The sequence below is a fragment of the Marmota marmota genome, unplaced genomic scaffold (assembly GCF_001458135.2).
Source record: "Marmota marmota marmota unplaced genomic scaffold, marMar, whole genome shotgun sequence".
NCBI classification, from domain to species: Eukaryota; Metazoa; Chordata; class Mammalia; order Rodentia; family Sciuridae; genus Marmota; species Marmota marmota.
In genome coordinates this window covers 11,362,017-11,378,482 of record NW_026000019.1, presented here as the reverse complement: position 1 = coordinate 11,378,482, position 16,466 = coordinate 11,362,017, and the positions used below count along the sequence as shown (strand labels likewise).

Here is a 16,466-nt window from a genome sequence, read left to right as displayed (position 1 = left end):
TGGGGGTGGGGTAGAGAACAGTGTCATTTGAGGGAATAACTAAACAGAAAGGAGAATTCAGAACATGGAGAGAAATGAAGATCATGCCAAGAAGCTTGAAATTTGAGTAGGCAATGTGGAGTCTGTGAAAGATTTCTTGAGCAAAGAGTTGGCATGATTACATTTATACTTTTAAAATAAATTACACAACTACCAACTTATTGAATGATTTTTTTTTTTAAAAAAAAAAAAAAGAAGAGATTGAACCCTTAAGGCCTACTACTATTTTTATTTACTCATTCATCATATATTTATTGAGTTCCTATTATGTGTCAGGCACCAGGGTCAAATCCAGTGTTTAACAAGACAGACACAGACCCTGCACTTGTGCCTCTGTGCCAATTGGGTGGGGGACAATCAGGATCATCAGAGTAGTTGTGATAAAATGCTGGTCTTCCCTGTCTTCCTAGAGCTGTGGCCCAAAGGAACTCAAATGACTTCAGAGTAACATCCTACCACCACATAGATACTACAGGTAAAATATTTTCCTAACATAACTTTGAATCAACCATTTTCTCTATGATTTGGCCTACAAAGACTATATTGGTCTACATTTCCTAAAAATTTTGTCCCCAGCATTAGATACCTATACTATCTCACATTCAAAAAGATATATAATTGAATTAGGAATTATATATGTAAGAATATAATAATCCTGTAAGAATACATGCTTCCAGAAACAGGCTAAATCATTAAAACTAGGAGCAACTGCCAAACTAGACCCATTTTCTGTGGCACCCAGTATGTCAACCACTGAAACAACAAGTTTTGCCAAAGAAAAAGAGTTTATTCTCAAGGTAACTAGCATGGAGGTAGAAGACCCAAGCCCACCTCTTCCATGATAGGGTTTAGGGATACTTGTGGGATCAAGAAGAAGGGTGAAAGGTGAGGGAGGTGACATCATCAGTGGTCTGTGCATTATCTCAATCTTCATGACTCTTCATGAGATTCGTGTACAAAAAAATGGTGGTATTGGAATGATCTGAGGGTAACACTGTCAGTCTTCTGATGTTCAAAAAATTACCCATTAGACACTTGTGCGGGCCCAAGGGTCTGTAGTTTCAAAAGAAGCGCCTTTCAAATCACTGAAAAATGACATATGCAACCATCATCATCACGACCCACACATCAGAAGTGCTGTGGACAGGGGAGCTACCAAAAAACTAATAATATGTCTTAACTGCGGGACCTCCAATATTAGTGATTTTTAAGGTCAGCTGAAAGCAAGTAACTAAAAGCAAGTGAAGCTAGAGAATTTACTCAGGTTTTCCCTCAGTTTCACAATCTTCGAGAACAGATTAGAAAATGCCCCTTGGCATGATATTCACCCACCTTGTGGGTTCCTGGGTGTTTTTGTTTGTTTGTTTGAACACCTTCAGGGAAGGCATTGATTCTCCAGTTTCCCATAGGCCCTACCTATGGTCTTACATCCAGACCCTCCATTTAGTTACATCACCTCTCCAATTCTTGCCCATCTCCTCTCTGGGTCTTTAACCTACAGAAAGCTCAGATCCACAGAGCTTCTAACCCATCTAATGTCACAGCTGTTAAGGACAGTGACAAGACTTCCAAGCCCAAACCCCTCCACTCCATCCCACCCGCTGCCATGACAGCAGAGGCTGGGCTGAGCCACCTGATGGAACATTCCAGAAGGATTACCTTGCAACCCTGATGCAGACTGTTCACAGGTGGTTCCTCTCAGGAACAGCTTTTCCTGGAGCGGGCAGCCTGTTCTCTCTGGGGATGTCTGGTCAGATGGGACAGTGGCAGCTTTGTCCCTTCAGTAGAATTTCCTCCTATTGTGTATCTACAGAAGGGAACTGACTGTGCAGTCGAGTGACTAAAGAAAGATGCTAAAGTTGGAACTGGGGACAATCCAAGTTGGCGGCCGCTGAATCATGAGGAGATGCTGAGCTGCCCCTGGTGTTCTTCCATCCAGCTGGGTGACTCGGTGGTTGAAATCTTGTGGCAAGACACCTGGAAGGCACTTGTCCTTTTTACTGAGGACTCATTCACTGGGTAAAAAGGCAGTGATATTCGTTGGCCATCACTCCATTATCCTGAGCACCAGATTGCTGCTAATTCGGTGTGGTTGATTCAGTCATCACATCACTGAGGCGACATTCTTCTGTGAAAGCTATTTATGTCCCAGCACCCTTTGAAAGGCCCTGGAGATCCTGTCTGAAATATTCAAGTCCCAAAGAGGCAGCCCAAACTGATAGGAACTGCACAGAATGGTGGGTCTGAGGAAAGCCGTGCCTGAAAGATGGCCAGCCAACTTGGGGTCAAGCCTTCCAGCTCAGCGTTCAGCCCTTTTATCCTCAAACTGGGTCTCGGGACAAATTTCCTCAGATTTCCGCACAGCCATCATCAGCTCTAGAACCATCCCTGCTCATGGCAAATGGGAAGAAAGGAAAAGACAGATGTGTCAGTCACTGGATGTTTGGGAACACTTGCTTCAGGCTCACCAGTAGCCTCGCACGATAACTTTGTCACATGCACAGCTTCTCTGGGCCTCAGTTTCCCCACCCAAAATGAGGGTATTTACTCCAGCTTGGAACGAGGCAAGTGAATGATGGAAAGAGGATAATTGCCTAGGGGCGGGTAGTTGGACACCCAGCATGAAGCCGGTAGAGAGACAATTCTGTGAGTCACTTTGACCAAAAAAAAGTCCTTGGTTTTGCTTCCACCCACTGTCTCCTTCAAAGGGGCAGAGGTCTTGGCTAAAAGAGCAACCACCAAAAAGGAAATAATGCAAATATTGTCCTGACTTCCTCCCTCCCAGCTTCTGGAGAACTTTGAGCTCCTGGGACATCAGTGCTATATGAATAGAAAGTGTCATTACCCTGCAAAACACTGGAGAATGGCTCCCCCAGAAGTCATCACGCACCAGGCAGAGAATAGATGAAATAATTTCCTTTCCTTTCTTCTGATCTCTGGCTAAAAGATTCTTAGTCATTTAAGGAGGATTTAATCCACTAGTGGACTGTCCCCATTCGAGGACGGCAGGGCTAAAGTTAGTACTGACCTGACCACAACAACCACACGGGGATGGGCCCGAGTTCCCGTTGGTGGCTGCAAACTAGTCACCTATATGTTTGCATACTGATACTTCCCCAGACTTGGGGAGACACAGTCTTGCTCCAGGGTGTCTCCTTTGAAATGCCATCCAGCCAGGTCAGCCTTGGGAAAAATCCCTCTATCCCTCCTCCCCAATCCTGATTTCTGCTGCTTTGCATCAAGGGGCCTACTCCTGCCTATTTGCACAGTCTTGCTCTCAGCCGTTAGTCATAACCCTCTTGTAAACAGAACCAATTTTAAGACTTCTGGGAAGAGTCTTGCCAGGTGCAAAAGAAGAAATTTTGAAGCTGGCAGGCCTACTCTGCACCCATCAAATTGTTCCATAAGAGTAGCTTCCAATACCAGCCAGTCCATATTAGTCCATTTCTGAAGGCTATGACTGCATAGTCCTGAGAGTAAAGAGCAAGAGAGGTAGCAAACACACTGGTGTGAGGAACTGAAAGAAGAGGGCTGCCCCCTTAAGAAAAGGAGGAGTTCAGGAGATGCACAGGTGCTGTGAAATACGTGGATGTGTGTTCCTATAGTTTGGCTTTTATGGTAACAAACAGAAACCCACTTGGGCTCACTCGAGTAAAGTGAGGTTGTTGTAGGGCTGCTCCTGGTTCAATAAGGACTCCTGGGGAAATTCAAAAGAAAGAGCCATAATAGGCTTGGGAATCCTTGAGAAATGAGTGGGAGAGAAGATTTGGATGAAAAGAACTCTAGACACTGAAGTAGCAGAAGCTTAATCTTTTGTGTAGATAAGTCACTTGAACATGACTCACCTGCAGGCCGCCCCTCCACTTCTTCCTGCTCCCTTAACAAAGAGCAAATTCTTTCCAAGTTGCTTCATTTAAATACCATCCAGTGAGAGTCCAGGTGGCTAGGCTTACTATTTTCTCTCTCTCTCTCTCTCTCTCTCTCTCTCTCTCTCTCTCTCTCTTTAGCAGACCGGCTGAGTGATAAGCTGCAAAATAACTTTACAGAGTGCTGTCCATTAGGGATCCTCCAGTCCTGGGGTTAAGAGGTGTAAAAAAAACTGCTCCCACCCCTAGCAATCAAGGCTGGGCAAGGCAGCAGCAACTTCTCCTCAAAGGAGATGAGCACAGGAGGCTGTGCAAACTGACCCAGAGATATCCAGCCTCTATCCTGTGTCTACACTGCCTGGCTTGAATTCCTGCACACCACTCCTCTTGGCATAAACTTTGAGCATGTCTCTTGCTTCAATTTACTCATCTATAAGGCACCAAAAGGATTAATTAGATAATCCACATAAAACTTAAAATAAGGGACTGGGGCTGTAGCTCAGTGGTAGAGCACTTGCCTCGCATGCATGAGGCACTGGGTTCTATCCTCAGCATCACATAAAAATAAATAAATAAATAAAGATATTGTGTCTGTCTACAACTAAAAAAAAAAAAAAAACTTAAAATGAGAAAGAAGAAATACTCAGAACTGAAACAGAACAAATTATAGTCCATGCATGTTTGATTATGTCAAAATGAATCCAACTATTATGTGTCACTATAATGCACTAATAAAAACATTTAAAAATAAAAAAAACAATAATGAAGACTTCTTGAATGATGAAACAAACAAACAAAAAACTTAAAATGATATCAGGACAGAGAGGCACTCAATAAATGTTTGCTACTGTTATTTTCTCGGGTACAGTGCTTTCCAACTTTGCTGTGAATAGGAATCCCTGCGGAATCTGCTAAAATGCAGAGTTGGATTCATTTGGGAACAGGGTGAGACCTGAGTTTCTTCCTGTCTCTGTAGCCTCCATGCGATGCCCATGTCTCTGGTCTTTGGCCCACACTTTGGCATGAGAAAGAAGGAATAGACCAACTCTAAGGAAAAGAACTAGGAAAAAAGAATAGAAATTTAAAAAAAAAAATAGTAAAGCAAACCAGCTTAAGATAAGAAAGGACTTTCCATCAATTAGAAGTCACTTTCAATGGAAATGTTCGGCTGCTCCAGATGCTCATGGGTCCCTCTCTGCTGGACTGCCTTCTCCATTAAGCACAGACCCAGGAATCTTTTAAGGGCCCACAGAAATGTTGTAATTTTGATTTCTCTTAAAGAAAATAGATATCATAATAATGAGTGTTTTTAAAAAGCTCCTGTGTTCTCAAAAAGCTCCAAGTGTGAGTCGAACATTATGAAGGCTTGAAATCACCGTATGGAGACAGATATTGAAGAAGCCTGGGAAGAAGAAAGTTCCGAGGAGAGAATGTTTGGCTTTGGGGGCTTCAACAGAGATGGAGAAATACGGAGGTGGGACAAGGTCCTTCAGTGTTGGGAGAACATTGGTGATTTCAATGAGAACTATGACCCTGGGCAGTGAGGGGGAAAAATCATATTACAAAAGATTTCTTTCCCTTAAACACCAATACTTGAGGGCTCATAAAATTGAGACACAGATGAAAAATAAGGAAGTGGGCTGGGAATAGAGATTTTAAAACAAGGGCTTTAATCTAAGGTCCTCAGACTCCTGCCCCCACACAAACCACCGAGGGATCTATAGATAAAAGTCAGAGAATCCACGCACTAGAAGAGGGGTGGATTACATCTTGATTTCCACCCACCTCTAACCAAAATTGTGCCTTTCCTTCAATGTGGCTGTAGCCTTCCACTTCAGCAGTGGTAACCTGTGATGCCTGGAATAATCATAGCTGTTTTAAAATCCCAGTATGTTGATGTAATGTTGCAAAATACTATTTACAATTATCCCTATTCTGAAATTAGAGGAGTTATTAGGCCCACTTGGAGATCTAGTTATTTAATACATTAATAAAAGATACAACTGTGGGGCTGGAGTTGTGGCTCAGCAGTAAAGGGCTCGTTAGCGCTGGGTTCAATCCTCAGCACCACATAAAAATAAATAAATCAATAAAATAAAGGTATTGTGTCCAACTACAACTAAAAAAATATTTTAATTTTTTTTTTTAAAAGATACAATTTCCTCTCTGTCTTCTCTGCACTGGGAGCAGCTCTCTTGCCACAGCCCCTCACCCACTGAAAATGTCTGCCTGCTCCAAGTTCCTCTCCACCCACTCCTTGGTCAGGAGCACCTATCAGCTGCTGAGCCGCCCATTATCTGCAGCGTTGCTGAACTGACCAGAGACACTGACATATGAGAGTTTCAGCAGCTTGACAGTCCCACACCCCCTGAGCTCACTTATCTCTAGCTGCAGCTTCCAAACCAGCACCATCTCAAGGGTGATAACACAGCAGCCAAGTTCATTGGGGCTGGGGCTGCCGCAATAGGGGTGGCTGTCTCTGGGGCTGGGATTGGGATTGTATTTGGAAACCTTATCATTGGTTATGCCAGGGACCCTTCTCGGAAGCAACAGCTCTTCTCCTACACCATTCTAGGCTTTGCCCTCTCAGAAGCTGTGGGGCTCTTTTGCCTGACATTGGCCTTGGCCTTTCTCCTCCTCTTCACCAGCCATGTGAAGGAGCAGTCTCCCCCTGGCATTCTTTCTCCCAGATCTTGTCTGCCTTGTACGTCCCTTTTCCTATACCTCCCCAGGCAGTCTGGGGAAAGTGGCTGGCTGAGAGTTTGACAGAGGGAAGACAAATAAGCCCTGTATTAATAAGATTAAAAAAAAAAAAAACTGTGCCAGGATGAATGCTCAACTTCACTGACAGAAGCTTCTGGAAACTTCTATCCTGAGCCCGCAATCATAAAACAAGTGATGTCTCATTTCTATCATGCCCAAATGAGAATGTTGAATTTGATCTCTTGCCTCCTATTCCTTAAAATGCAAACTAGGAGCAGAGGAACAAGAGATGAGACACTGGGAAGATGGAAGAAGGAGAGGAAGGAGGAGGAGGAGGAGGAGGAGGAGGAGGAGGAGGAGGAGGAGGCAGAAGTATTGCACAAGGAACTATGGAGTCCAGAAGAAGAGGAATCAAAGGTGCCTAAAAAATTGCAAAAGGGAACAAAATAAATGGGCCCCCCACCCCTTCCTACCCCAACCCTGCTCCATTTGCACCAATGCTTTCCCTGCTCACACAGTTTTGTCACTTAAACAAAGCCACTGGACGAGAGAGCACATGGCACTGTAACAAGCCACAGATGGGGACTGTTATGGGCAGATCTTTCACAGGACCCTGTGAACTGAGGGAATTAATGGCAAGGAACAGAGTACACTACAAACCTAGCACATTCAATTCCAAAGAATGTTCTTTTTCTGAGATTATGACTTTCCCCTTGTCTATTAAAATGTCATTTCTTTTATGAAACAGTATTGATGTTAGATAACATTTGTTTTTATATTTTAATATCCTTACTTGGTCATATAAAGGCTTATAGTTTCATCTCTGGAATCCAGTTTTTTAAAATTATTTTCATTGCTCTGTGAAATCCCAAATGCTGGAAGTTCTAACTTAGACACTCCTCCCTTTTTGAGAGATGAATTTCTCAAGGCATGTGACTTCCACTCCAGCATGTTGGTTTAGCAGCCAAAGATTCAGAGTCTGGTTTAAAACCTAGGTTTGAACTCTGGCTCTGCCACTTCCGACCTGTGTGACCTTGGGCACAGGCCTTGAGCTCCCTCCTGATCCATAAAGTCTCATTTTATCTCTTGAGATAATTGAAGGATTTTATGAAAGAATACATATAAAAGCACTTTGCATATTGCTAAAGTTATTATTATCATCACCATCGTTTTATTATTGCATCTTAATACCAAATAGCTGATGGCAGAACTTGGTTGGCTTCCACAAGGGGCTGACTCCCCATCCAAGTGATCTTAACTACGACTTAGTGAACCTACCTGGGGTTATGTTTTTTTATTTAGCTCAAGAAACATTAACTGCAGATTTAATATTTCTACCAAAATTACATAATCTGACTCTAATCATGAGGGAACATTGGACAAAACCCAATTTGACTGACATTATAAAAAATAACTGGCCTAAATTCTTTTAAAATGTCAAGGTCATGAAAATCAAAGAAAGGCCACAAACCATTCCAGGTATATGATTCTGAATTGGATACTGCATGGAAAAAAAATCATTGCTAGGAAAAAAGTATGGGGACAATTAGCAAAATATGGGTAGGGTCTGTAAATTAGATAATAGTTTATTAATATTAAATATCCTAGGTGAATACTCTTCTTAGAAAATATACACTCAAGTATCCAGAGACAAAAGGGCATGATTTATAAAACTTGTTGTCGAATGGTTCAAGAAAAATAATATACAGTCATCCCTAGGTATTCATGTGGGGTTGGTTCCAGGGCATCCCCCACCCCCTCCCATGAATTCCAAATTCTGAGGGTGCTCAAGTCCCTTTTAGAAAGTGGCATAGCATTCACATATAATGTACACATATTCTCATATACCTTTAGTCCTCTCTAGATTATTTATAATACTTACTACAATAAAAATGAGATATAAATGGTTGTTATATGTATTATTTAGAAAATGATAAGTACATGTTCAGCACAGGTGCAAATTTTTAAAAAAATATTTTCAATCAGATGTTGGTTGAAGACAAGAATGCAGAACTCCAGACACAGAAGCTAACTGTGTGTGTGTGTGTGTGTGTGTGTATAGAGATTAAGAGTCAGAGAGAGAGAGAGAATGATAAAGCAAATTTAGCAAAGGTTAAAAGCATCTGTTCCATGTAAGGCACTGTGTATAATAATATTACCTGAGTTATGTAGGTCTTTACAACATCCTTTCACATGACTGCTCATTTGCTTTGATTCTTAATGATTCTCAGTGAATTACAGTGAAGTTAGATCTAATGGGAGGGTGTGGAGGAAGGGTCTAGAATTTCAGCCAGCAAGCTAAAAATTCATAAACAGCTTTTTTTTTTTTCAATTTGCCTTCTAGATTATCTTTTGGCCTACTGTGTCATCTTATAAACATGAAGGGGTATGGTATTGTGTTGGGGGTCAGATACAGCTTTTTTTTTGGTGGGGTACTAGGGATTGAACTCAGGGACACTCAACCACTGAGCCACATCCTCAGCCCTTTTTTGTATTTTATTTAGAGACAGGGTCTCACTGAGTTGCTTAGAGCTTCGCTTTTTTTGCTGAGGCTGGCTTTGAACTTGCAATCCTCCTGTCTCAGCCTCCCAAGCCACTGGAATTACAGGCGTGCGTCACCACGACTGGCCAGATACAGCTTTTTAATCACTCTATTCAGTTATCAGATTACAGACTAAGAGAGGCAGGACCCTCATATTATGAGGCAGACCCAGGGACTGAGATAGCTGAGGTTGGCATATCTCCTCTCACATGCATTTAAGTCCTGATGCCCAGCTCCTTCAGTGGTACACCAACAGAATTGCCCCATGTGCAAATCTCTGCCTCTCTCTCCCCCTCTTTTTCCCTCCCCGCCCCCCTTTGCTCAATGAATTGGTTTGGTTTTGCTGAATACTCATAGTTGAATTAGAGACTGTCAAATGTTCATGATGGGACTCGAGTAGGGCAGTGTGCAGGACTCCATAGATTGTGGTTCAGCGTGCCCTCTCACCTATTCCCAGGTGCCACAAAACCTGGAAACAGCAAACCACATTTTCCAGACTCCAGTTAGGGCACTAGATATGAATGACCTGGGTCCTGACAATTAGATGCACTCCTCAGAGATTGGGAAAGTGGAAAAGAGACAGAAGCCGTCTTCCTGCTACTTTCTCTATGTTCTCCAAGCAGGGAAGACTTAGTGCTGACAGTCTCCAGTCTGCCTTCAGAGGTGTCGAGGGGCAGGTGGGCAATGGAGACATCTAGGCTCACACTCCACTATTCCAACAATTTGAAGAAGAGCAGCAGCAGCTGCTTCCTGAGCTATCTGTCTTCTGGTCTCTACATCATTGTCATGCCATGTGTCACTATAGTCACTGGTGCCAGCAGAACCCTCAACTGGCCTTCCTATTCAAGGCACCTGGTGTCATATCTCTTGCAGTCATATCATTTCTCAATATTCGAGGGGTCATCCTTAGAGGCCCAGCCTCGAGCCTACTCATCCTTAATCCTTCCAAAATTTTTCTCAGCATCTACTCTCCTACATTTATCTACTTAAATACGAGGAATAGTTTCTGCTTCCTGGACTACTCAAACACTGACTTTACCCTGTTTTCTAGATATGGAGAGCAGTCAGGCTACAAGAAGTTGAAGTTTTGTGGCACTTAGGTAAAGTTCTCACATGATAGCTGAGCTGGGCACAGTGGCACACACCTTTAATCCAAGAACCCAAGGAGGATCACAAGTTCAAGTTCAGTCTCAGCAACTTAGCAAGAGCCTGTCTCAAAATAAAGAAAGGACTGAGAATGTAGCTCAGTGGTAAAGCTCCCCGGTGTTCAATCCCCGGTACCAAAACAAACCCAAAACACCCACAAGAGCTGAGATGTTGGCAGGCATACCTCACCCACGAACACAAAGCTAACTTTGTGCATCTAGAATAATATTCCTCTTTAATTCCACAGTTTTGAGACAGAGATATCACCTCTGCACAACCTACAGTCCCCAACATTGACCAGGCCTGACAAATAAAAAGTACTCAAATTATTTTTCCACAGTTTCTCCTCAGGAAATGAAAGCAAACTTCTCTTTATTATCAGTTCATTTTAACTTATTAAGGCAAAACAGAGAGGGGAATGCTTCAGACAGAATGAATGGATGTGATGTTAACTCTCTGGATTCAATAAGGATGAGTAGGAGTTCCAAAAACAGCAGGAAATTTAACCAAAAGCAGAGGCTTGAATCCCAAGTGCCCATAGGCATATATCTTCTCTATCTTACTTCTGAAAAGAGGAAAGGGAAAAAGAAATGCGGATAATGGAGAGAGTTAACATTTTTCCAACATTTACTTCCTACAGGGCTCTTGCTTAACTTTCACAACAAATTTAAGAGGTTATTATTATTATTATTATTATTATTATTATTATTATTATCATCATCATCATCATCATCACCACATTTCCCTGGTGAGGGGGCCAGAACCACTCAAGTCACACAGCTATTAATATCCTGCTCTAGGTGGAGAAGCACATATCCCAGCAATAGATTCTTGAATGCCGAAGTCTGTTCTTTCAACCACTTATAAAATAATACAGGCCCTCCACAAGGTGAATGATTGCCAATATTTCTTCCACTCCCCAAAATAGTGTTTTCTAAGCTGAAATAGACAACCATTGATTAAACCCAGCAGCCCTCATTAATCAGTTTCTTGAGTGAAAAATAAAGCAGCAGGTGCCAGGATTTTTATTCTTAGCTTACTTACCAGGAGAAAAGAGAAGGAAGGGGGAAGGAGGGGAATTAGCTTCCAGACCTAAGATGACAGATTCAAATCCGTGTTTCTGCCTCCCTTAGCCGCTGACCCCGCCCCCACCAACCCCTACCGCCCTTCACCAGTTCCATGGTGACAGAGTTTCTGCATTACACTCCTGAGCCCCAGCAGGGCTTCCCTGTCCTGTAACCATTCATTCCTCCAAGGCCATTGAGAACCATAACAGTGTGCTTTCCCTCAACAGCCACTGGCTACAGTTCTCAGGTCAGATTGACAAATGGATCTGCAGCTCCAGTCCCCTTAAACTGCACTCAGCCCTTCTGTCCAGATGCCCCCACTGCTCTTGGCAACAGCTCCAAGGTTCTGACACTTCCCTCGGAACCACACGAATGCCCAGTGATTCACTCATGACTGACACCCAGGCCTTCACTGCTCGATGTTGCAAAGACAATTTTGGAACCTCTGGGAGTTACAGCCTTTCCCCATTTTTCTTTTCTGCTAATAAATTCTGGAGAGCAGTAGGAATAACGGGAAGACATCCATCATCTTGTGAGGCTTACAAGCAGCTGGCATGACAGTTCCAGCCAATATACCTGCAAGCTGACTTTAATCATGGTCTGTTGGTCTCCGCTTTTGAGAACATTGCCTTGATGCAGCCTTCTGTGCCTCCCCTAAGCTGAGTTCTCTAAGGAATTCTCAAAGCCTCACCATCTAAACCCAGGGGCCAGGGAAGGGGAAAGACCATGAACTCTCATTTCATTGGCAAAGGTAACTGAAAACACTTGAATCTTAAGAGTCCATGGGCCTTGGAAGTAAACAATTTAAACTGAAACCCAAGGATGTAAAAGTAGTTGGAAATGTAAGCAAAATCTGTGCCAGACAAACGTTCCCTCTCGCTGAATTCCACTAATGTTTTCCAATAACGTTTATCGAATATTCCCTCGTCTTCCAAGACGACCCTTGAATTAAGGCTAGTTGCTTTTTATAATTGATGATAATCCAAATTTGTGGATCTTCCTAAATATTTTATTAATTTCAGTTCTACCAAAACAGAACTCAGCCAGCTTAAACACCATTCCATGACAATGACGTTTTCAATTACGTGGAGGGAGAAATGATGAGCTGCTCTCCCCTGGGTCTGATAAGACAAAACAACCGTGACCATTCACTTACTTCTGGCAAGTGCTCAGACCAGCAACCTCCAAATAGTTTTCCCGTGGCATCCAGCCAACAGAAAAATGTTAAGCATGTTTCCTGTAAGCTAGGCTGTGCTAACAAAGACTCCCAAACATAGAAAGGGTTGAAACATCCAAAAGTTTATTTCTTACTCATAAAGTAGCACAAGGTGGGCAGCCCCCTCTCAGCAATGTACCAGGAATGAAGGTTCCTTCCATCTCAGGCCTTCAACCCAGGACCTGGCCATGGTCTGCGTGCAAGCCCACAAAAGACGATGAGCATGAAGAAGTCGTGCCTGCTCCTCCAAAGTCTTGGTCCAGACTGACAGATGTCACTTCCACAGATGAGGAAAACTGGTTACTACAAGGAAACTGGGCAAAGCTGCTTCCTGTTGGGCAGTGATTACCAGCTGACACCATATTACTTTGAAATGAAAAGCACTTTTGATATCTAGCTAGCTGTCTGCCCCAACTCTCAGTTCATTTGTTTCTATATTCAATCATCACTTATTTATAAATGGCATATGTAAGTATATGTATAAAGAAAAAAACCACTGTACTGATATGCATGTGGCAAGGCATGTACAAAAAAAAATGTACGTTTAAAAGGATGAGGAATAAAACAAGTTTAAATACAAGTTTTATTTTATTTTATTAGACATAGGACCTTTGAATTTCTGAGTCTGGCATATTTCACTTAACATGATGTTCTCTAGTTCCATTCATTTCCCTGACATAATTCTCTGTGTGTGTGTGTGTTTGTGTGTTGTAGGTAGACACACTACCTTTATTTTATTTATTTATTTTTATGTGGTGCTAAGGATTGAACCCAGTGCTTCACGTGTGCTAGGCAAACACTATACCACTGAGCTACAACCCCAGCCCCTTTCCTGACATAATTCTGTTCTTCTTTATGGCTGTGTTTATATGCCACATATTTGTACTTCATTCATCTGTTGATGGGCACCTAGGCTGCCATTACTTGGCTTAAATACAAGTTTTAAATGTTCTTCCTGCAGCCTGTGGGTCATCTGTGCTCAACCTGGTGAGGATTCACCACCTCAATTCACTGCTCAAGATCTTAGGAGGTCCTGGGTGTTAGGAAATACTCTTCCATAGGAGAAATTTAAGAAATGAAGCACATCACCCTCCCCTAGCCTTTCCTATCTTTATAGATGGCACCACTGTCCACAAAACTACTCAAGCTCTAAATCCAAAAATCATCTTCAATTCTGCACCATCCATGAACCCCATATCCAACATCCAGCCTGCCTGACCACATGCCCTCCAATAGATCCAGGATCTCTGCCCATCTCCCCACCTTTCTGATTACCACTCTACCCCCTGAACTACCATCTCTTAACTGGATGGGGTAACAATCTCTCATCTTTATAATCCATTCTTCATGATATAGCCACTGTTATCTCTAAAACATGTGAAGATCTCCAGTAGGTTGACATATCAAATAAAATCCTTCCTCCAGGCAGTCAAAGGACTTAAAAAGTGAATCTTCTCCCAGGATAGATTCAATAAAATCCCCTCTGACTATATTCTATGTAACAGTCAGGGAAATCATCCTCTCCAACAGCCAGAGGGCTGGTCTCATAGCTTGTGTCTTCATCATAAGCCACCCATGTCCTTCTGGGAACTCCCATTTCTGCCTACTGGGCCTGGCTTGGCTTGGCTACCTTTGGTTCAACTTCTTTCAGGACTCTTACACCCGTGCCTTTCTGTCCACAACTCTTTGCCTTTTTCTTCATTTGCTGAATCATGTTGCCCCATCTGTCAAGCAGATTCTTGCTTTCTCACTTTGCAAGAGGTTTGTAACAAGAAAGAGAAAAAAGATAGTTTACACCATGATTTGCTTTCTTTTTCACAAAAAGCAAAACCCATTGAGGAGAATAGGGCTTGATGAGAAGGAAATACTTCAGAGGGGAAAAGAAGAGATTTCTCTATGAGAAAAAGACCAGCCTTTTATTTTATTTTTTTTTTTATTTTTTTGTTAGGGAGATGAGAGACTTAAGACATCTTGGAGGACAAAGTCATGCACAGCCTCAGACAGCTGGGTTCCGGGCCCAAGTCTCCAAAGAAATTCTTGGGCATAGTGACTCACACCTTAACCCCAGCAACACACGAGGCAGGAGATTGCAAGTTCAAAGCCACCTTCAGCAATTTAGCAAGACCTTGCCTCAAAATAAAATACAAAGGACTGGGGATGTAGCTCAAGGGTAGAACACTTGCCTAGCAAGTGTGAAACCCTGGGTTCCATCCCCAGTACTACCAAAAAAAAAAAAGACAACTTAACTTTCAGTGGAACCTGTATAGATAATTGTTGAACACAACATGTTGACTTACAAAACATTGTAGATCTTGGTACAAGTTTGTAGGGCATGAGGAGATTAGCCTAGAATGACTGAGGCCAATTTCTGGGTAGCCAGAGTCAAAATTAGGTTGATTTATGTAAACAAAAAAAAATCATATCTCTTGGATACTTTCATTTGGGTCCTAAGATTTATACCCACCATCCTCTAGTACAAAAATGTGCAAAAGATTTTCACTTTCATAAATTAGTGCTGACTCTATAGCATTCCCATAATAATGTCACTCTTACTCACATGCATTCCAATATGCTTCCTGAGTCAGGAAGCAAAGTGAAGTGGGTAGAAAGATGGTAAGGCTGGTGTTGTCCCAGAGCAGCATATCTGCAGGCAGATCAGCTGGCACAGGTTGGTCAGTGGCACCAGTCTGATCCAATGCGGTACATCTGGTTCATTCTGACGTGATTACTATTTGTTGTATCTGCAGTACCATGCCTACTACAGGACCTGGTCCATAAGGAGATGAGCTGGTGAGAGCACACAGATCCTAGGCTGAGATGTCAGGGACAGAAATCAAGCTCTGCCAGCTCAACCAGCTCTGTGACATGGAACAAGTTTCCTAATCCCTCTGTTTTCTCATCTGGGGATTATATTATTATATTATTCGTGAGGTTATTGTGAGGATTAAATATGAGCATTCTAAGGTGCTTTGCATGGTGCCTGTGACACAGTAAGCTCTCTGTTAAACACGAACTGTTGTTATCAGCTTTTATTATGATGGGCACCTAGGAAATGCTGAATCAGTAAATGAATGAATAACCCTCTGGTGCATTAGAAACAGAAAATTATGCAAGAAATATGGAATTGGGGCTGGGCATGGTAGCGCATGCCTGTAATCCCAGGGGCTCGGGAGGCTGAGGCAGGGGGATCACAAGTTCAAAGCCAGCCTCAGCAACAGCAAGGCACTAAGCAACTCAGTGAGACCCTGTCTCTAAATAAAATGCAAAATAGGGCTGGGGTTGTGGCTCAGTGGTCAGAGAGAGAGAGAGAGAGAGAGAGAGAGAGAGAATTGGCCAGATTATCCTTCATTTAGAATGAGCTGAATTCTGCCTTGCTTTGTTTTTGCTACTACTACATAATAAATTTTTTGCACATATATTGGGTACTCATCATATACACTGAGTCAATTTGTACATTGTCCCACTTGGGGACCAATAACTGACATTGGCAAAAACCTCAGCCGTGATCAGGAATTTTGTAGTTATACAAAATAATTGTTTTCAGGAAACGTTGTCTTCTCTGGAAATCAATCTTGTAATGTTGCCCTCAAGCATTCAAATTTCAGGAATCCGGGGAAATCAACACATTTGTAGTCTTTCTTCTGGGGATGTTTTTAAAATCACCCTCAGCCAACAACTCAGCAGGGTGACCGGAAAACACTATAATTATAAGAAATGGTGGTGATAAGTCACTTTCCAAATGTTCTCTAGGAAAACTGTAATGAAAGAAAAACATGATGCATGTCTGATCAATGCCTGAATGTCGCCTTCCCACTGCAGTTCCAAACAAAACACAAACATGTCATGTTTTCTCACATCTTTGGGCCTTTGCCTACACTGTTCCCTCT

General features: G+C 42.5%; 1 long non-coding RNA gene and 1 pseudogene across 1 annotated transcript; one reads left to right on the top strand and one right to left on the bottom strand.

The window, feature by feature from the left end:
• The first annotated feature begins 6,111 nt into the window (after positions 1–6,111).
• On the top strand, positions 6,112–6,671 carry LOC107147219 (annotated as a pseudogene).
• A 3,980-nt stretch (positions 6,672–10,651) lies between these two features.
• On the bottom strand, positions 10,652–11,596 carry LOC125618722. Its single transcript, XR_007350134.1, has 2 exons — positions 11,341–11,596; positions 10,652–10,861 (listed from the first exon to the last, which is right to left on the bottom strand). It is a non-coding gene; the product is annotated as an uncharacterized LOC125618722 (long non-coding RNA).
• Between the last annotated feature and the right edge of the window lie 4,870 nt (positions 11,597–16,466).